At 39.4% G+C, this 21,930-nt stretch overlaps 1 long non-coding RNA gene across 1 annotated transcript in view; it reads right to left on the bottom strand.

Annotated features, from left to right (window-relative positions):
- LOC146511680 (uncharacterized) overlaps nucleotides 1–16,246 on the bottom strand; it is a 302,155-nt gene extending 285,909 nt beyond the window's left edge. Inside the window, exon 1 of the long non-coding RNA XR_014876155.1 lies at nucleotides 15,340–16,246. This is a non-coding gene — a long non-coding RNA (uncharacterized LOC146511680). The remainder of the gene's footprint in view (nucleotides 1–15,339) is intronic.
- Nucleotides 16,247–21,930: the final 5,684 nt, after the last annotated feature.

Below are 21,930 nucleotides of genomic sequence, written 5' to 3'. Positions count from 1 at the left end.
GGTCATAAATTCTGTGAGAAGATGGGTAATTTTCTCACAGATGTCTATCCGCCTGTTAAGTGAAGCTGTACTAAGTCTATTCATGAGCCCAAGTGCAATGATTGAGGATGTCGTCTTTTGCGTTATAGTGGTTTATGGTTCATTTTTTTTCCTTTTTAATTCAATAGAAACAAACACTCCCAAAAACAATATGCGACTTTTCTCAAACCTGTCAGGCTTTATATTAACACTATTTTTGCGTAGCGAGCATACACTATGTGCTCGGGGTGTCATGGACGACTAATATTTGAATGCTTCTGAAAAGAATCACCCTCAGGCACACTTAGATTTCAGGATGGATATTTAGCTTAGGATCAGAACCTTTTCATAACGAGTAATTCAAACCATGCAACCATGCAGAAACATTTTAATGACTAATCTCTTGTGGGTGGGCTCAGACATATTCTCTTGCTTAAAGTTTTGTCGAATATCTGCATTTTCTTCCTGCAATAGGACAGTGTTTGTCTTTGCCGATCTGGGACTCTCAACATGAACTTTGAGAGAGAATGATTTAATCCTCCCTCTGAGTTTAACCATGATATTAAATTTTCTTTGTGTTTTCAGAAAACTACTTCAGTGAGAACATGGCATATCTTTAGATGGAAACTAGCTTGCTAATTTCCTCTTAACTTCCAACTCAACTAAAGCTTTTAAGTCCTCGTCTGTGAAGGTTCTCAGTCATCCAGGTCATCGTAGTCAAAGGAGCTTGCAAAGAAAAGCGTCTGGACTTCTTTAAGTTGCTTGAAGACGTTTCACCTCTCATCCGAGGAGCTTCTTCAGTTCTAAGGTCAAATGGTGGGGAGTCCCAGATTTAAACCTAGTGGGAGTATCCCCCCCCCACAGAGGGACAAAAGGACCCCCTGATGATCCTCTGATCGCCTGAGCCAAGGTGTGAAACTGGGTGTGGGTCCCAATCAGCCAGGGTTTCGGGTGAGCTCCTTGTGAAACCTGGCCCCACCTTATCATGGAATTCGCATCAAAGCTCAGGCAGACAGTTGATGTCGTAAACCACCGCCTCTGTTCAAAGATGGTCGCTCACAGTGGACATAGATGGCTTCTTTCACTCCTCTTTCAAACCATCACCTTTTAAGTCCTCTTTTTCATTGATGTCTCAAAAGTTCGGCTGCACAATGATTCAAATTTGATCTGAATCAAATCAAGGTCACAATTCCCACAATTAAATAAACACGATTAAGCAAAATGTGTCGTCCCCTAATATAATGCAAACAAAGTTTCAGAAAATTAAGGACTCTTTAAATCACTAGCTTGACCATGTGCTTGAAAAAATGTAAATCTAAGAACTGTACAAAACTCAACTCATTAAGAGTTCATCTCTTAGCTAAATGTACATTCTTTACTCATCTGGGCACTTGATGTGAATAATTGTATCAAGATACTCAACTGCTGTGAGATCTCTGCTACATTTGGCATACAGTGCAGGTTTTTTCACACTAGAAGAATAACTGAGTCACAGGATGACATATATTTTGTCTACAGCTGTTCCCCACCTGGTGCAATGTGAAATTTCCTGGACTGGTCTGGATGAGTAACACTCCTTTAAAGGACATTTGTCTGTGAAGGTTCTCAGTCATCCAGGTCATCGTAGTCTAAGGAGCTTGGAAAGAAAAGTGTCTGTACATCTTTAAGTTTATTGAAGACATTTCACCTCTCATCTGAGAAGCTTCATCGGTTCTAAGAGCAATATGTGGAGAGTCCCAGATGTTATGCCCTGTGGGAGTGTCCCCAAGAGTGTCATGGACCCCCTATTGATCCTCTATCTAATCACTCGAGCCGAGGTGTTGAAAGCGGGTGTGGGTCACAATCAGCCAAGGTTCCGGGTGAACCCATTGTGCAGCCTAGCCCCACCTTGTCAAGTGATTTCCTGAGGTCAAATGGCCCAGGATGTGAGTGGGCGTTAAGGCGTCTGGGAAGGGATCTCAAAATTGGATTATAGATGGCAGACAGTTAGTGTCATAAGCCACAGCCTCTGTTCAAAGATGGTCGTTCACAGTGGACATAGATGGCTTCATTCACTGGACGTCTTTTGAACCATCTGTCTTCTCTGTCCAAAATATGGACATTGGCGTCCTTTAATGGACAAAAATACAATAATTCAAATGTCTGGGACAGCAGAAGGTGTCGTCTTGGTAACCAAGACTGGTTAGACTGTGTTGCAACACAGAAGGCCATAAAAAGGCGCTTATACAGCATGTCAGCATATCCATCCAGGTCACAAAGATAACACTGAAATCACCGATGTAATCTCGTTCCATTTGGGTAACGATGTGCGATGTGAGTAATGGAGGTTACAGGAAAATGGTGAACTTAATGAACAAAACAAAAGCAGAATGAATGGAGTGGAAGAATATATATTTGGCTTCTATGTGATGTACTAGTCTAATTAATAATAGTATAGCATAGGGTAAAGGTGAAAGCATTTCATTTAGCTTGTGGTTGGTACACTTTATTACTGTAAAACTCTTCTTCTAAGAGCAGCACTAAATTAAGTGAAATGAATGAAGAGGACCAGTTTTATTTTGATGCAAAGATTTATACATTAGCATGACTGTGGCACAATGTGAAGGTTCAAGCAGTGGCATGGGTTTATTAAAGTGAAATATATATATATATATAAAAACAAGTATAATCAACACTGATGATTTTATTGCAAATTAAAGAATATGACCATTTTTAACTCTCAATATTTGATTATTCTGGGGAATTGAGATGACTGACATCAGACTTAACTAGCAGATACAACCAGACAAAAGTTGCCGTTGCTGCTGGCCATCACAAATAATGCAGGTTTTACCCACTTTTTTTTATTGGTGCTGATACTGCAAAGTTAATACAGGGCCAGTATTCTGATATCAATACCAATACTGAGACTTTTAACATATAAAGGCAGCTTATCTAATGAAAGCAGTGTAGCATGACTTATGCGATGAATTATCATCAATTAGCAAATTCTGAACACGTTTTAACAACCACTAAATCACTGTGATTTTTACTTTCCTCAGTATTTAGTTAAAACAATGAAATACACCTTTCAGCTTTTTGTGTATATTGAAATTAGATTTTTTGAGACATGGACTGTGGAATGGAAAAGGACTTAACCTCTGTTTAATTGTGCTATACGCTGATAATTAAATAGACGTGACAGTCGGCACAAAAAGGTTCAGACATTTTTCATAATGCAAGTTCATTTCCAAAAGATAATTTGTTTAGCACAAATCTGTGGGCTAGATACTGAACGTAGATGATAGAAACAAAGCATTGATGCTATGACACGAATATTGATCAGGGTTATCAATACCAATAGTATTAATTTGAATCAATCCGACCACCTTGATTCTTCACTTTGGCTTTACTTTTCAGACCCAGACACTGTGGCCACCAACTGCATCCAGTGAATAAGCCGATCCCCATTTTTAAGTACTGGTAGCTCAGTCCTGTTTCTGAAAAAACACACTTGATATACATGAACCTTAGCACCCCATAGTTTACACACTACAGTTATTTTTGTAGGAATTTTTGGTCCTTTCATTAACTGTAAATACCCTTTTATCTGAAGAAAAACACCCCCAGGCATCCACACCACCAAACTCATCCTCTCCAAAAAAGGGTCCAGACAGTATGCAATCATCAGTGGAGGAGACACTGACTTCTATTTTTGTCAGGGAAAAGTAGACATTTTAACTCTCCCTGCCTCAAAATGTGCGAGGGGGGTCAGGAGACACCGAGCTGTACTTAGTGAAAGATGTATGAGCTCAGCTTCGCAGACAAGAGCCTCAGGGAAAGAAATGTAAAGTGGGAGGAAAATCATTAGCTTTGTTTGCATGTTCTCTCTCAATTACTTGTCTACCAAGTCTGGCAGAGCAGTGAAAAAAGAATAAGATTCGCAGCTTGGATAACAATTTATCATTCGCTTTTGTGTCACGCATGCATGTGGCTTCAAAAACCTTCCTCGGCTGTAGCTGCCTGAATTACAGCTCTCGGCTCATCTCCTGCCCAGGCTCAATCACAAAGCCACATTTCACAGGGAAGGGGGACGTAGGCGCCTCCGTATTGTGACAAAACTATTGCTCATTCCACCTCTCAGTGTTTATCATAGTACAATTTCCCCCCGCTGCCTCGCTCTCGAGGGCATGATTTATGACACGCTCACCCTCAGCCTCATCAGAACGACGATGCGTTCATCACGGGGACTTTTCACAGGCATCAGTTTTGTTTAATCCAAAAGCAGAAGAGGAGAAGAAGAAGAGAGGTGGAGATGGATGGAAAGGAGGGGGAGGGGCTAACCGGAGAGAGTGAAGCAGGCTAACGGAAGGAGGGAAAAAGTCAGCAACCACTTATCTATACATCAAAGAGGTGACACTGCCTTGCAAATTTGCTAAAGCTCATTTGTAATGTTTTCCGCTTGTCACTGGCCTTAATGCACACAGCTCATGGGAGTCGCAGCCTGCCACATGATCAATGGAAAGAGAGGGAAGTTACATCTCACCATTAAACGCTTTTGACTCGCAATATGCAAAGCGCAGCCGCTATGAGTGATGCGTTTTTGCGCCGGCTGGGGGGAAGTTGTCAGACAGATTATAAATTGCGCTTTTGGTGCACAACCGAAGGCACGCTCCCCTGCATGTAAAGGCAAAGGCTTTGTCGAGCACTCTTTCAAAGTCACCCTCGGCCTCCAAATGCCTGTGAAGCAGCTTGTGTAGCGGGACCACTTTTGGGACTCAGGCCAGCTGTAATGGGAGAGGAATCAGAGCTTGTTATCTATCTGCCATGCTTCACACACCCTTTAATGATTTTGCAGTGATTATGAACTGTCTTCAGGGTCGAGAGGTCTCCACTTTAAATCATCTCCTAATAGGCCAAGCTGGTCATTTATGGATTAGGAAGAAAGAATCACTTGGTACTTTCAGGACTCCTCAAGTACTTTGTTCATCAACTTTTTTTTTCCCAGGTCCTTTGTCATTGCCTACACTCACTCCTTATACACGGTGTTAAGCGTGCCTCCTCCTGAGGAGGGGCTAATGAAGTCAAACAACTTCAACGTGTCATTTATCATGATTATTGTACACTTATTGAATCTTTCTGGGAATCCCCCTGAAACTTGCTTCACGCTGAGCATTATTAAAAACAGTTCAATCCACAAGGTATTTAAAGTCTATTAGGGCATAATCATCAATTACAGATGCTGTAATCAATTTTTTGGCTTTCACTAAACACCTCGACCGTTAAAAAATCCTTCACATCTCCGGCAATCCTAGGAGACATATTTGACAACCATTTGGATATCGTAGACTCCGGTGAAAGAAAGGGTCTTTAATTTGCAGAGTGCAGGGATTTGGGGATCCGTTTGTAATAACCAGGTTATTGGAAGAGGTAAGAAAGTGGACCAGATCTCATTTAGTAGGTGCATTTAAATATGGAGAATCCCAACATGCGTCTTGACAGAAGCTCAGTCTTCCTACTCCTCCACAAATTTGTTTATGGATATCTCCACAAAGGGATACCTGAGGACACTCGGATGGGGAGTGGAATTCAGTCATCAGTCAGTGGGAGAAAATTGCAAACTGGCACTCCGCTTCGCCATTAGCAGTGCATTAGGAGCACCTGTCAGCTCCTGGGTCTAATTCGCCCGTTTAAATTATAACCTGCTAGTATAAAACAAGCCTTGTGAAAAGACTGGGCTGTTTTTTTTTCCTCCAGTAGATGCTTTAGCCCCATCTACTGCAGGATTAGCACACGCATTCACACACACGCGCGCACAATACCTTTATTGCTGACTTCAGTGCAGGTAGGATATTGTGTATTCATTGTATGTCATAAAACTTTCTGCCTGGTGCAACAAATCCAAACACAATGAAGCCCCAGAGGAAATTTTAGCTTTTCTTGGCCTGATATTTCCTCCTGTCGCACACATTTCACTGAATATATCCATTCAATTTCCTCAACTCAGTGAAGTCCATTTGCTTGGAAGGAGACTGCCTCGCCCTTCCCACGCACAAGAAAAGCAATAATGATATAAATGACCTCGCAAATGAATGGAGATCGCGTAGCTGTGTATCAATTCTCCTACTTAAGAGGAAGCTGAATGATGTAAAAGAGGACCTGGTCCTGCACTGCGTGCAGTGGCTCACACTCCCCCAGGAGCACACTGTGAAATACTTGGTTAAGCTGTTTATTGATCTTGGAGGAAAGGTATTCCCAGACTTGTGCTTCTTCCTGTGGCAGCGAGCTTTTTAGAGGAAGACCTCTCTGCACAAATAGTCACTGCTGATACACATCACATATCCATCCACCCACATGGTCAGCAGCAGATATCAGACAGAAAGCACCCACACATACACTCATTCACAGGTCATAAAGGACGCGGAGACATACAGTGCACCCCGCTGACTTCCTGTTACAGTACAAAGGATATAAAAATGTTTCTGTGCCTTTATCAGCACCTGTTAACCTATTTAACGTGGTTTAATTGTGCAAGTTACTTCTCAGCTGTGCTCAGTGTCAGATCAGCCAACGTAAAGCAAAAGGAAATGTCAGAAAGCTAGACACATAAATCCATACCCAGACATTCTGAAACAAAAATGTTGTTAAAGGACATGATGCAGCCAGTTGTCAGCAATGTATTCATTCCAGCACACTGTTAACAATGTCGGACCGTTTAATGCTTCCTGTCAAAGGTTGGAAAGATCCGCAAACCACAAACAAATCACAGTTATTCAGATACAAAGTGATGAAACAATTTTATGCTGCAACATGTTTAATATGATATAACACGGGTTCATTATCATTTATCCCGCCTTTCAGTGAATCCAGGTAATTGTCTGTATGGTGATAACAGGAAGTACGAATCACTTGACAAAAGGCTTCCCCTCAAGCAGATTTGCCAAGATACACACAACCAGGCTACGGTCCAAAAACAACTCAATAACTGCACATTCAGCCAGCTTAACACTTCATTTTGAAACTGTTGTTCATTGCAGGACTGGCTGATGTTGCTCTGATTTTTCAGCTCACAATCTAATATTGAAATCTGAACATTTCAAAGAAACTTTTGCATCTGGTATTTCCTATTGCAAGGAACACGGGGTGGAGTGAGACGGAGCACAAGCCATTGTACTCATTTGGTCCCAAGCCTGAATAAATGGGCAGGGTTGCAGCATCAGGAAGGACATCCAGCACCAACGTTTTGCCAAATCTTTATGCAGATGAGAATAATTCCATACCTGACTGATAAAGGTCCAGATGGAGGCAGATGATTGTGTAGCAGCCAAAGGAAGATGAATATTTGTAAATGCTAGGACAACCTAATTATAAGTACCCAAAAGGATCTAGTCAGTTATTATAGCAGAAAGTCACAAATTTCTTTGGTAAGAAATGTTTGAATGTTTGGATGAATGGAAGAACAGACAACGTCCTCTTTTCTGAGGATTTCCTCTGACTTTTTCTTCCTACTTCCTGTGCGGCTCGTGCCTCGTTCAGTTTGGTCTCTGGTTCATTCTGAAGGTTAGAGCCTCATGTCCAAAGATCACATCAAAGTTTTTTCCCCGTAGAAACAAGTGCAGGTAAAAATGGAGGCTACAGCGCTTATATACTTCACTGCTCATGATTGATTGTGCTACCTGCTGAGTCAGCTTTAACTTTACCCTGGGTGCTTTACTAGCTTTGTGTTAGCATGCTGTCTGTGCAGAAGAAGAGTCAATACTATGTTTTCAGCAGCAGACAATTGTTTATACTCTGGGCAGTTAACACTATTTTCTTTTCTTTTCACTGTGTGCAAAAAAGGAGTAATATCTTTACCACCACTCCTCAAAATTGTGGGAGCACTCAACCATTTTTGCCCATATGCAGATAATTCAAAAATCTATGCAATACAATTAACAACAATACTGTAACTGGAATCTGATCACTGAATTTAGTATAGTGTTACAAATGTTAAGTGATTACAGTAATGTTTTACACAATAACAGTAGCCGTGCTGTCATTTATTCGCCCTCCGATTCATCCTGTTTGTCAATTTCAGATGTTTTTTTCTTCCCTGCCAACTGTTGTGGTCCGGGTAGGTTTTTCATCTTTTGTCTTTCTCTCTCTCACTCTATCAGGTGGAGCTGTGGGTGGAGTTTTCCCTTCTATCTACCAGTTAAGTCATCGGGGTGGTGTTATTTAAGAGCAGCCTGACGCCGCTTTTCTCTGCCAGATAGTTATTGTCAGCATGAATTTAATCAGGTCCTCTTTGAAACCTGCTTGTTCCTGGTAACGCTGTTTCTCCATCTGAAGCCTGTCTGTCTCATTCCTCTTGAGGGGTTTTACTGACACTACCAGACAACCTCTGTTCTACTCCGCAAAGGAAAATACTTACCTGTAACTCACCTGTCGGCTCACTCTCTGCTGCTCACTCTCTGCCTGCCAGCAAATAACTCCTCAGAATTTCAGAGTGTGAGTAAGGTCTCAGACTCTAGTCTCAAGCATTGCAAGATTATTTCATACTCATTTTCGCCATTTTATCCTCCTCTCTCTGGCAGAGCTCCCAGTCGTTTTCCTTCTGAGAGACCTCTTTGCTGAGCCACTTGCCCTCTTTCAGTTAACTCGCCGTTTCTTTTCAATAAAAACTGTAAACCTGCCAGTGATCTATTGAGTCTGTTTTTTGATACTACCAACGTGTGTTATTTTTTTCCATTTTTACTTGTTTCTTTGTTTGTTGTGTTAGGATCTTCCAGTCAAACATTCTGTGCCCTACAGTGCTGCGATATCTTGGCAGACTTGTTTTTGTGCTTCATTTGTTTTGAAAAAGGAACAAATGAATATTATTTAACCCAAAGACAGAGAGCCCTTGTTGTTTTATATATACTTACACTATATCAGATCTTGATTTATATCTCATAATAACATCTTATATTTTGTTTTGTATAGTTTTATCATGCACAAGAGGCTCTGTCAGATCAGCCATCAGAGCCACACCCACTTCTTCACTTCACACACACAAACACACACACACACACACACGTAGGTAGTACACGTGGTTCTGTTGCTCAGACAGATTATGTAGTTCCCTGAAGTATTTTCAGCTTTTGCAGATTTTGGCTGAATGGCGTCTGTGTTATTGCTCCATAAATGTCTGCAGTTGTCTTATCTCAAAAATGTAACCGTTAATTAATTAATGATGATCAGTAAAGAGAATTAACATTGCATTGTACTGCTTTTGGCTAAATTAATTACCTAAGCTTTAGCTTCAGCCCCCACGCAACACTTTCAATACGATTCTTTTTTTAAAGACAGAAAAAATAAATCCTCAGTTGGGCTGCTGTAGTCATGATGCATTTAAAAAATCCCTGCTTTAAATTTTTTCTTTGAGCACAGAGAGGATATACAAAGAAGAGAGGAACAAAAGTAAGAGCTGGCTTGTGGAAGCAATAATCTTCTCCCATCAGGACCTACTATAGAATCATGCAGATAACGTACATGCCTGCAGTAGTCCTGGGAGAGCTCTGGTAAGTAATTGTACTAATTGCAAGGAGCAGATGAGACATGTTGGTGCTGATCTACCGATTAAGGAGAAATTGGTTCTTCCTTCCTATTGAGAGCATTACATTAGCTCTTAATATGGACTTTATTCAAGGATTCAACCATCTTAAATTATGTGTTTGATAGGGATGCACCGATACCGATACTGGTATCGGGTATCGGGGCCGATACTGTAAAATGTGGTATCGGTTAACTCGTAAAAGTTAACTGATACCACGAACCGATACCAACTTATTTCATTAATCAGAGGGTGTTTTGTCATTTCTGTTGTAGTTTTTTAGATTGGCCACTAGGGGGACATCCCACGCTAAACAGGCACAGGGTTAGGCGAGTGAGACTGGCGGCTCCAGATAAAAAAGAGAAACTGGAGGCTGCTGTAGCTAGACTAAACAAAATGTCAGCAGTGTGGACCCGAACAGCCCAATTTAACTCAGGTTTTGGAAAAATGATGAAAAATGTCAAGAGAAAATCCACGGGCAGTTAAAATAACAGAGGCTCTGACTCATTTTATCACTCTGGATGACCAGCCAGTGCCGGTCGTGGAAAATCAGGGAGATAATGGTGCCAAAACTTTCTGAAGAGGTAAAGACAAGCAGTGTGTGCGCGATGTCAGTTCCTGGTTTAACGGCACAGTGGACTGATGATCCACGGGCAGATGAGGAGTTTGTTCATCAATGCCAAATACTTTCGTTATTTTGTTTGTTTGTTTACAATATGGACACTCTGCAATAATTTAAAAGTTTATTTTATTCTCAAACCTAATTTGTATTTATTTTATTCCAAACAGAAGTGTTTATTTATTATTCCGAAAGCTCGAGACAGTGCCAATAGTTCAGTGATATTTTGTTAAATTACAATGTGGAGACTCTGCAATAATTTAACAGAAGTGCTTATTTTTCACTTGAAATTTTTTTGTGGTCATTTTTATTAAGATTTTAATTTTTTATCAGCAGAGAATAAAATAAAACCTGTCTTCCAATTCATTGCATTTGTGTGTGTGTGTGGTAGAAGTATCGGTTTTTGTACTCGGTATCGGCAAGTACTCAGATCCAAGTATCGGTATCGTATCGGTTTGAAAAAATTGGTATCGTTGCATCCCTAGTGTTTGATATGATGTGTTTTAATCATTTCATCTGCCGGGAACGATGCTCAGTTCAGTTATGGTCATGTGTTTACAAAGGTTCAGTTACTAACTGGTTGGTTTCATTGCAATACTGCAAATCGAAGGTAATGAATTTTGATTCATCAACCACGTGAACAGCTAGCTGCAGCTAAGCTGAGGTGGGACTTAAAAGACCTAAAGCTTAAAATCCAAAACAAGTATCTGCATACTTCCTCGTGCACGATGATACTGTCCACAGAAAGATATTTTTCCACTATACATGAAACAAATCGAGGTTTGCGGATTTCTATAGAAGGTTGTTGTCTTTCTGTGCTCACAGTAACACAAGATAAGTGAACTTAATTTCCATAATATTCAAGAGAAATCACACATATATGGAACTTTTTATTTATTTATTTATGTGGGGGTGTCTTTTAGCTGAGGATAACAGTTTTAACTTAACTACAACACTTAATCAAGACTTGGTGCAAAAGAAAAAACAGCAAAGCTGAATAAGACCAAATAAATGGTTGATATTAAAAAGGAATGACATTTTCTTAGGCCAAAAGGTTTAAATTAATTAAAAGAAATAGCATTAGTATTTTTTAAAGGACCACTCTGTGTTTCTAAAGGCAATCTCGAACCCTTGCTCAGATTGATACACTTGGACTTGGGTTCGATTTTATCACATCTAATGATATTTCAGATCCTCCCTCCATTTGGAAAGAACTCCAAATGTAGCTGAATGTTTCAGAAGTGATGCTCATTCTGTTTCAGTGTACTATTTCTGAGGTCAAAGTATAACTAGAGGAGTATGAGTAGTCTTACCTAAGCTGGGTAAACAGTCCTGAGTTCCCCTTATGTTAACTGCAATGCACCAATGACAGTTTCAAAAGCAGCCAGGGTTTCACATACAAAGCCTACAGAAAGCTGTCAGCTTGCAAGGTTTAGCTAGATAACGTGGTTTGAGCACAACATCACGGCACGCTGGTTTTCTCTATATTCAAAATTAATGTGTATGTAGTGTATATCTTAATATTTTAGCATGTTCCCTTTAAATGTTTTACTTAAAAGACCAATCCATGTATATGACTTTGTTAATATCAACTGCATCATTTTGCACTCCACCAAATTCAGAGAGCGGCTTTTCAGCACAGATCAAACCTTCTTAGAGTTAATGTAAAATGCATTAAAAGTAGAATGGGAGGCAGAGCCTTCAGTTTTCAGGCCCCTCTTCTGTGGAACCAGCTTCCAGTTTGGATTCAGGAGACAGACACTATCTCTACTTTTAAGATTAGGCTTAAAACTTTCCTTTTTGCTAAAGCATATAGTTAGGGCTGGACCAGGTGACCCTGAATCCTCCCTTAGTTATGCTGCAATAGATGTAGGCTGCCGGGGGATTCCCATGATGCATTGAGTTTTTCCTTTCCAGTCACCTTTCTCACTCACTATGTGTTAACAGACCCCTCTGTATTGAATCATATCTGTTATTAACCTCTGTCTCTCTTCCACAGCATGTCTTTTATCCTGTCTTCCTTCTCTCACCCCAACCGGTCGCAGCAGATGGCCGCCCCTCCCTGAGCCTGGTTCTGCCGGAGGTTTCTTCCTGTTAAAAGGGAGTTTTTCCTTCCCACTGTCGCCAAAGTGCTTGCTCATAGGGGGTCATATGATTGTTGGGCTTTTCTCTGTATCTATGAAGCGCCTTGAGGCGACTTTTGTTGTGATTTGGCGCTATATAAATAAAATTGAATTGAATTGAATAGTCGGAGATCCAAGCCACCAGGCAGGGGTCCACCTGCATCCTGTTCAGTTTTTCCTGAAGCAGAAAGGGCCGGATTGTATTAAAGGCACTGGAAAAGTCAAGAAACAGGATCCTGACCGTGCCTTTTCCCCCATCCAGGTGTGAGTGGGCTCACACCTGGATGGCTTTACTGTATATGTTTCACTTAAATTACATCAGTCATAAACTTGATTTTTATCTGTTTTATCTACCAATTGTTTTTCATTCCAGTAGCTCACTCCCATATTGAAATCCCAGTCAGATCCCATCTTTTATAGAGTTGGGGTAACTTTAGTCCAAACAATGGAACACTTAAACCCATTGCAAAAGTCTGTGGAGCTTTGCAGCACTATTTGAAATTTATATACTCAACATCTAAGGCAAAAAACATGCAAGTTTGAGCCAAACACTGATGTGATTTGTTGTGTGTGTGTGTGTGTGTGTGTGTGTGTGCAGCACTCTTCATACACAGTTTTTAGAAGCTGTTTATCTTACAAAATCCCCCCTCCCCATACATATATGACCCCCCTTCACCACAAGCCTCCTATCTGTCTCAGCTCTGTTGCGTTCCTCAGCCTTCTATTAGTGTCATCACGCTCTATTGAGCTGCACTTGTCATACTGATACCAAACTAATCAAGACTAATGAATTCATTTAACTGATGATAATAATGTTATTAAAATGCAAATTGTTAATTTCTTTTAATTGCTCTACATCACATGTAATCAATCACAACAGCTTCTGTCGTCACCACATATCTTTTTGCCTATTTCTCACTTCACCCTCGCAGTTCAAAGATTTCCATTTTTGCCTTTCCTGTGAAGGGTCCGGCTGTGTTGGTTATTTCTGTCATGGTCTGGTTAGAGATGCGATTGTGTGTCGTATCATTTTTTCTTAATCTTCTTGTTTGTCTCTGCTCTGGTGGTTCCGAATGGTCTGGTGACTGTAGAGCTGTAATTGGAAAATGCATGACTGATTTGCAAAGACGGAGCAAACATGCAAGCCTTTTTTATCAGCATTCACTGTTCTCACTGGCTCAAAACTGTGCTGTTAAATGATAAACAAGAGATTCATAACTCCATCCTGGTTGCCAGAGCTCATGTAGAAACCAATAAAGAGGTTCATGGGGGTTATTAACACGGCTTACTCGGCGTGACTTCGTGAATATTAAACTTATTAACTGATTATTACAGCTAATATATAAAAAGTAAGGTCTGCTTATGTGAGACCAAACAAAGTTATGCTAAAAAGTCCATGCACAGTACTATAATAGCAGTGCCATTTATCATTGGTGCTCATTTAACCACTTCTGCAGATAAATCTACAACTGTAAGGTGAATGCAATCAAGTACTCTGCTTAGTTACTTAGAGATTTTATTGATTTTGAAAGAAAAAGCACAAATAATTTATAACTTTAATTCAGTATCTGCAAAAGAGGCCTATTGTCAGAATCCCTCACTTCTGTGTTCCAGTGACACACTGTGTTGTGTGATGCAGGTTTATCAAGGTAAAAAGACTAATTGACGTTTACAAAGGATTTCTTTTTTTTAAAATTATCGGAGCACAGAAAAGACAGTTCAAATGATTAAAGAGGCATTATAGCATTTTAATTCAATTCAATTCAATTTTATTTATATAGCGCCAAATCACAACAAAAGTTGCCTCAAGGCGCTTCGTAGATACAGAGAAAAACCCAACAATCATATGACCCCCTATGAGCAAGCACTTTGGCGACAGTGGGAAGGAAAAACTCCCTTTTAACAGGAAGAAACCTCCGGCAGAACCAGGCTCAGGGAGGGGCGGGGCCATCTGCTGCGACCGGTTGGGGTGAGAGAAGGAAGACAGGATAAAAGACATGCTGTGGAAGAGAGAAAGAGGTTAATAACAGATATGATTCAATGCAGAGAGGTCTATTAATACATAGTGAGTGAGAAAGGTGACTGGAAAGGAAAAACTCAATGCATCATGGGAATCCCCCGGCAGCCTACGTCTATTGCAGCATAACTAAGGGAGGATTCAGGGTCACCTGGTCCAGCCCTAACTATATGCTTTAGCAAAAAGGAAAGTTATTTTAGACTTTGACAAGTTTCCAGAAGTCCATTTTTAGACTATCAGAGTATTGTAAGTACAGGAAATTACCCAGAATGACTTCATGCAAAGGTTTGTACTACTCCCTGGACAGAACATCACAAACTGCCTCTAATCAGAATAGAAAGACAAGCTGAAGCTCCTGGTGCACAACTGAAAATTAGTCAAAAATACTTCCACGTCTGTAGATTAAGACATCTTACAGGTCATCATCTTATTGACTGTAACCCTTAAAAACCAGATTGCTCAAGTTTGTAAAGGGAACAGTAACATTTTAAAACTATTTAAAGTAATGAAGACAATCAGCCAAGGAAGTTCAGAACTTAAACATATAACAACAGCAAGCGTATAATAAATTTTTTTAATAAAGTTGTAATATTTTTATTTTTTATGATTTTAATAAAATATTCATGTCTCATGTTTTCTCTACAGAAACAGGTGATCTGATCAGACCTTAATATCAGAATATAAATTGGGAAACTGTTCTGCAGCATCTTTGACCACAGGTTCTAACTGGTGAATGACGCTGGATTATGTTAAGGTCAGGGCTGATCTTTTGACTGACGAGTGTGGCTATCAGCCTATCACGGCAGCTGCACTATCATCCAGCCGTACATGTAATTTCTTCACAGATGCCCTTCATAAAGTTTAAAAAGTTGAAATAACAAGCTGCGTATCTCACGTTTGCAGGGAATTGTAGAATCAACAATGAGGCAAGTGGCTGGCAGACAGCAAACAGCGGTGCTTGGAGGCTTAATGAAAAGGTGGAAGGGAATAGATCTGAATATATTTTAACCCTTTAAAACCGGTCGGAGCGGGCACGCTCTGTTTTGCATAACTATTTTTAAATCCCGGTAGCTCTGCAACCACGTAAGCTAGTGCAATAATTTTTTTTGCATATGAAACCGGAGGAGTTGTACTTACATCTTATGCCATCAGCTTGTCTTCGGTCACAGTTTCCTTCCACATATAGCTTTACAAAAACTGCATAAAAAGCACTTGCAGCAACAAAAACATAATATTCCAGAAACACGCTTTGCCGATCCGATCAGCTGTTCATAACACTTCCTATGTCCATCAGCGCGAACTATCGCATGTCCGCCACGACCTGCCTGAAACCGAAAGTGACATCATTTTGTGGAAATGTAGTTTTTTACCATCAGGGCCTCATGAGCTTATACTGGTGTTTTTAAAAGTTATCTTTGACTTCATGACTTTCTGTGTCGTTTCTGGGATGCTTAGGACTCATATTGCACTGCTGGAAATAGTTTATTTTGATGCATATGCTGCTTTTTTGCAAATTTGCATTATAATATTTATTTTTGTTTTTCCTGCAGTATATAAAAATTGGTGTATTTCAAAAATAAAACTATGAAGACACTCAAAATAAATTTCCTGTGGTGGGAAACTATTTTGTGCAACTTTTTGTATTTACAGTTTTGAGGGATAAGCCTCTTAAATTTCTCTAACTAGACATATATGTTGAAAAACAAAAACGATTTTCAATTTTTTTGTAGTTTATTGCACTTTTTTGCAATTTATATAATTACTATGCACTTAATGCATGCATATTATTAAAATTTAGACTGTAATGGTTGTATTGATGTATAGCAACTTGAAATGCTCCCAAAAATGGCTCCACAGCATGTAAAAATATAATATAAGCTCTCGCTGACTTGGTTCTATGGTAGGTCTTAAAGGGTTAAGGAACCAACACATGAACTTAAAAGGTTACCACAGAAATATACCCTAAGATAATTTTCAGACCAACTTTAAGATACATATTCTTAAAGTATAGTGCCATCATTATTTTCAACATTTGCTCTACAGCTGCATCTGAAAGTGCTTTTCACTCCTCAGCATTGTTCAGTGTACCGTTTCTTTTAGTTAGGTGTGTGTTGTTAATGCACAGTATGTCAGTGCTCACTGAAGAAAAATAGCCACAACCAAAAATCAATCAGCAAACGCAATGTGGTCTGCATTTAATCCACAGGGTTTATGACCTTCACAGCTTAGAATATCAATTCATCTCAAAATTATTTTCAGCACTCTATCTTCCAGTGTTTTGTTTCTCTGCATTGTCAGGCCCACAAAATTAATTTGGTTTCATCTCAGGCAGAGATTAATTTGGGACTGAACTGTTGTCAACTTGAAGCTGAAACTGGACTTTAAATGAGAAAGTTGGGAAATCTGGAAAAAGGAAAAAAAAAAATACTGACACATGCCATTGACACATTTTAAGTGTCACTAATTTGTTGTATATTTGTCAAGCTTCTTAAAAAGCTGTAGTTTTGGAAACTTTGTTGCAGAGTGTGAATTTCTGGCACAACTTTACCCAATTCCAAGGTGCATGGAGAGGAAAAAGCTCCAGCCCTGTTTGTAATATACAAGAAAAATGTCATGGTCCTGGGTAATTTGACCCAGTGTTTTGTGTTTATTATTATGATCTTGTGTTCTAGTGTATTCTGTCTATGTATTTGGGTTTAGACTTTTTAGCTCTTAGGGTTTTGGTTCTTTGCTTCCTCTGTTTTGTGTCTGCCTGTGTATTCCCTCTGTTCTCTGTCTGTACCGTGTCTCTGAGTCCATTCTGTGTATTTCCTGTTTTACTTTGAAGGTCTGTGTCTGATGTCAGTGTGTTCAGTTTTGCACCTTCCCTATTTCGTCACATTAATTAGGTTCAGCCGTGTCTCCCTCCTGTGTGTAGTTTCCTCGTTTCCTTCTGTGTATTTATAGTGTGTGTCCTCTGTGCTGTCTCCCTGAGTCTCTCTGTGTTTCCTCTGCACGTTTCAGGTTTGTTTTCTTAGCTTCCCAGTACAAGTTATCCTTAGTTTCTGTTCATGCGTTCAGTTTGTACACTACCTCCTGAATAAAGCTCACTCGCATCTCAGCCGTGCCTGCATTTTGGCTCCTCTCTCACAAATTCCACATGGCTTGCCAGCGCAGCCGTGACAAAAAACTTTATGTGGCCTTCCTCAGAGTTGGAAAGCATATTGCAAGTAAATATGAGTGCAGCCCTCGGGGCAAGTTGGGAACATTTCTTACCAACATGTTTCTTGCATGCTATGTGTTGATTTTGCTATTTATATGTCAATACATACAATATTTGAAATATTTTTACTGCATTAAGAAAAACTCTGAGATTGCTTATATGCAGTAAGAATATCAGTTCCAGTTATAGCACAGGGATGTTTTCATACTTAAAAATGGTAGCATTTGTCACAGTGAGAGACAGTAAACCCCTGCTTGCTGTTGTTTTGTGTCTTTAACCAGGAGCAGTAACAGAAGATCCCCCTGTCTATGTCATGAGTCTCTCTATTGTGCTGGCATTGTGAAAGGTTAGCATTCAGCCTTTGACTCATGGAACCATGGATCAAATGAATTGTGCAGTGACTTTGGAAAGGCTGTGGCCAAGGCTACAGCTAAGCGACAGGAGGTACTTTTTTAACTGTGTGTGTGTGTGTGTGTGTGTGCGTGTTGTCAATACAGGGTTCAAAACAAAGCAGTATGTACAGGCTTCAACAAATACCAATTACTCTGTGTCAATGGTTTACTCGAGAAAGATGTTAATACAAACACATGTGGCTCTAAAACTGATACGTAACTTTCACCATTGATGGTGTTTCCAGGTGCAAGCTGTCAGTTCCAGCTGTCAGGCCCTAATTTACCCCCATAATATCAAAGATGCTAGCTTTGATCTGAGCATTGAACCCTTATGGTCTTTAGTCTGGAAGATGAAATGTTCATGTTTTCCAAAAAAAAAGAGTTTTAAATTTCCATTTGTCTGACCACAGAACAGTTTTTTGTTTTACTTTGCGTCAGTCATGTTAAATGTGTTTTGGCCCAGAGAGAACAACAATCTTTCTGGATCATATATTACGTTTGGGAAAGAAGAACCCAAATGCATCACTCTTTAGGCCAAACTCAAACAAAAACAACCATTACGTATGTGCAGAAGTGAAGTCAATAAAAATCAAAACAGCATATTCATATAGAGTTTAAAATATTCCTGAACTCCAGAAGTACCAAAAAAAAAAAAAAAAAGAAAGAAAAAAAACCCAACCGTATTGGAAATTTGTGTAGTATACCTAAAGTCTGTGCCAACAAACCAACCAATTTAAATGAACTCCACCAATTCTGCCAAGGCAAGCAGTCAAATATCATGTCAGAATTATTCACCTTGACCAAAAAACAGCATATTCATATAGAGTTTCACCTTGATCAAAAGCATTTGGTCAAGGTGAAACTTGCAAAGGAACATTTAACCAAATATTAATAGGTGTGTATGCATATCTCCTGTGTGTGACCTTGTGTGGATTACAGAAAATCCACAAAAAAAAGGCCAACTTGTGCTCAAAAGTCTTGTACAGCATACATGATCAAAAAACAATCATTCCTCCTTGGACAAAAGACCATAACATTCAAACCATTATGTGTCACGCAGATAAATGAAATGTTTCACTGAAAACACTGTGTCTAGAATAACACAATCAACTGTCTGGCATTTCCTTACCTGAATCCATGTATGCATAAAGACATGCATTGCAAATAGCTTAAATAAACTAGACTAGGTCAATAAGACAAAAAATGGGGGAGAAAGGCTCAATCAGGAAAAATTACAAATGGGGAAAGAGCTCAGTTTAACAAAGAAAATAAAGTAAAACACAATTAAGGGCTTCGATAGTCTAAATATAATCAACAGCGAACAGATTTCGTGGGTTAATGATGCAGCAACTTGGAAAAATATAATTCAGTGTACATTAGAAAGTATTTTACACAGAAGCTTTGTAAAAGGGAAAATTAGTAATAGATTTCATATACAGTGCAACACATTCTGTGCCTCATAGTAAAATTGAAAAGCTGCAAAATAAAGAAAAATGACTGTTTAATTATTGTTCATGTTCATATATCAAGAGTGACTGTTTTGGGGGGGTTCCACCCATGTGCACTCATCACCCACAAGCATATGTGTGTGGGTGATGAGTGCACACGGGTGATTCTGTCTTAACACACACTCGAGTCAAATTGGCACACTCTAGTCATCTGTCCATCAATCAACCTGCAGTACATCATAATGATCTGACGGGATGGGGTGGGGGGGGGCAAAGACTAATGCTAATCCCTCTGAGAAGCTCCAGAGGCTCCCAATTAGTGTCTTGCCAAATGTCAGTCAAAACAATTATCAATCAATCAGCCACAATTATGGATAAACCTGATTAAATTATTGTTATTTCTGACAACTAAATCTATGTTGCACGTACTGAGTGGTGTGACGGCTTTGTGTTTGTGAAGGATTACTGTAGCATTATAAGGAAGCTGGGCAGTCACTGGTGTCCTGCTTGAAGACATCTTGGTAATGTGTTTATTAATGAAGGATTTTAATTAATTAATTCAACAAAGAAGAGTATTTTATTTACTATTATCTTAATATTATATTATCGTATTATATTAATATTATCAATACAAATTAATAGGGAACTCCATGCACTTATGTGTGTAGTGGTCAGTGTTGGTCAAGTTACTTGAAAAAAGTAATCAGTAACTAATTACTGATTACTTCCCCAAAAAGTAATCCTGTTATTTTACTTATTACTTATTTTCAAAAGTAATTAGTTACTTAGTTACTTTTTAAAAACATGATTTACAACCTGAATAGGTGATAAAGCGATAGATCTTTCAGCCCAATTCAACTTTTTCTGCATAATCCATCATATAAAATGTAATCAAATGGAAAAGTCTCTTTTTAAAACTTTACGCATGAAGCAAAAATTAAATTATATGCAACATTCACTGACTGGAAGAAATTTGTTTAACATTTAAACCTATTTTCTGCACATTCCAGCAAATAAAATAAAATTGTTTTTTGTGTTTACACTCACTCTTTCAAATAAATGCACGTAAAACACAGCAGAAAATAAATAAAATCAAAGACTCAACGGTCCTGTTGCTCTATTTTCACCTGTATAGCAGGAGTGGGGCAGGCGGAAGTTTGCCCTGGTGCAGGTGTGTCGCAGCGGTCAGTGGAAGAATCCGCGAGTTTCTCTGTGAATTTCCCATTACATGGCAGCGTATTCGGTGATTGCTCAGAAGTTTAGGGGTTTTTTTGCTGTAAAAAGAAGTTTTCTTCCCACGCAGTGAGCAGCGGGCGCTAATGTTTTCGTCACTTTTTACAGAATCAAACTCAAAGTAAGGTCAGTACTTCCACGCTTTAAACGCTGCATGCTCATACTCTCTCCTGTACTCGATATATTATCCATTGTTGATCTGCAAACAGCTGTTGTCACGAACGTCGCTGTCATGAGACACTCTCGCAAAATAATCATGGTTTTAGTAACGCAGTAACGCAGAGTGCTTACGGGAAAGTAACAGGTTTCAGAATATATTTTAAAGCTTTTCTTCGGATATCGTATCTTGTATCTGACCATTTCCAGAGGAATGTTTTTGGTTTGTTAAGCCACTTAACACTGACCTATGAATCATTCTAGCATAAAAAGGCTCCTAACCCAAGGGATGACATTATGAGTTATTATAAGTGTTGTGTTTACATAAAACAGACAAGTTAGCAAAGAACCAGTTTTAAGATGTAGCTTCCCTGCCACAAAAATGTATAATTTGTTACAATTTCTCAAGAAAAATGTCAAAGGTAACAGTTTGACAGGCATAAAATTGTATTTTTGCGCCAACAACTATCTACAGGAGATGAGCAGTTTCTGCCGTGCCCTTAAGAAATAGGGGGAAAAAAATCCATCAAAGACTGGAAACAGTATCTAAGAGATGCATCTGGAGCTGAAGATTCATCAGAAATGGTCAGAATGGAAGGGTGGGACAGCCATTCTTGAGGAAGGTAAACAGGAAGAAAAGTTATTACAAATTACAAAAGAACTGGATTAAAAGTCACTGGCAAAAGGTCTGATGGCATGAGGAAAACAAATTTGTAAATTTTTTAATTCAAACTGCCATCAATCTGTATAGAGGAGGTCAGGAGAGAGGTACAACATTGAGTCTACAGCCATCTGTAAGACATGGTGGATGCTCTGCTGTGGTTTGGAGCTGCATTTCAGCCAGACGGACTGGGGATCTTGCCTGATGGAATTATGAACACAGAAAAGTACCATCAGATTTTGATCCATCATGCAATTACATCTGAAAAGTGTAACGTTGGCAACGGCTTCATTTTTCAGCATAACAATGATCCCAATCATACTGCCAATGTGGTAAAAGCATACCTGGACTGAAAAACACACAGTGGAACACCATCAGTCATGGATTAGCCTCCCCAGAGCCCAGACCTCAAAGTTACTAAAATAGTGTGGGATCATCTTGACAAGAACAAGCAAACGGCAGCCAACATCCTTTGAAAGCCCTTCAAGAAGCCTGGAAAATTATCCCT

This window comes from Neolamprologus multifasciatus, chromosome 9, assembly GCF_963576455.1.
Source record: "Neolamprologus multifasciatus chromosome 9, fNeoMul1.2, whole genome shotgun sequence".
Lineage (NCBI taxonomy): Eukaryota > Metazoa > Chordata > Actinopteri > Cichliformes > Cichlidae > Neolamprologus > Neolamprologus multifasciatus.
The sequence above is the reverse complement of the archived record's forward strand: the minus strand, read 5'-3'. Positions and strand labels throughout refer to the sequence as shown.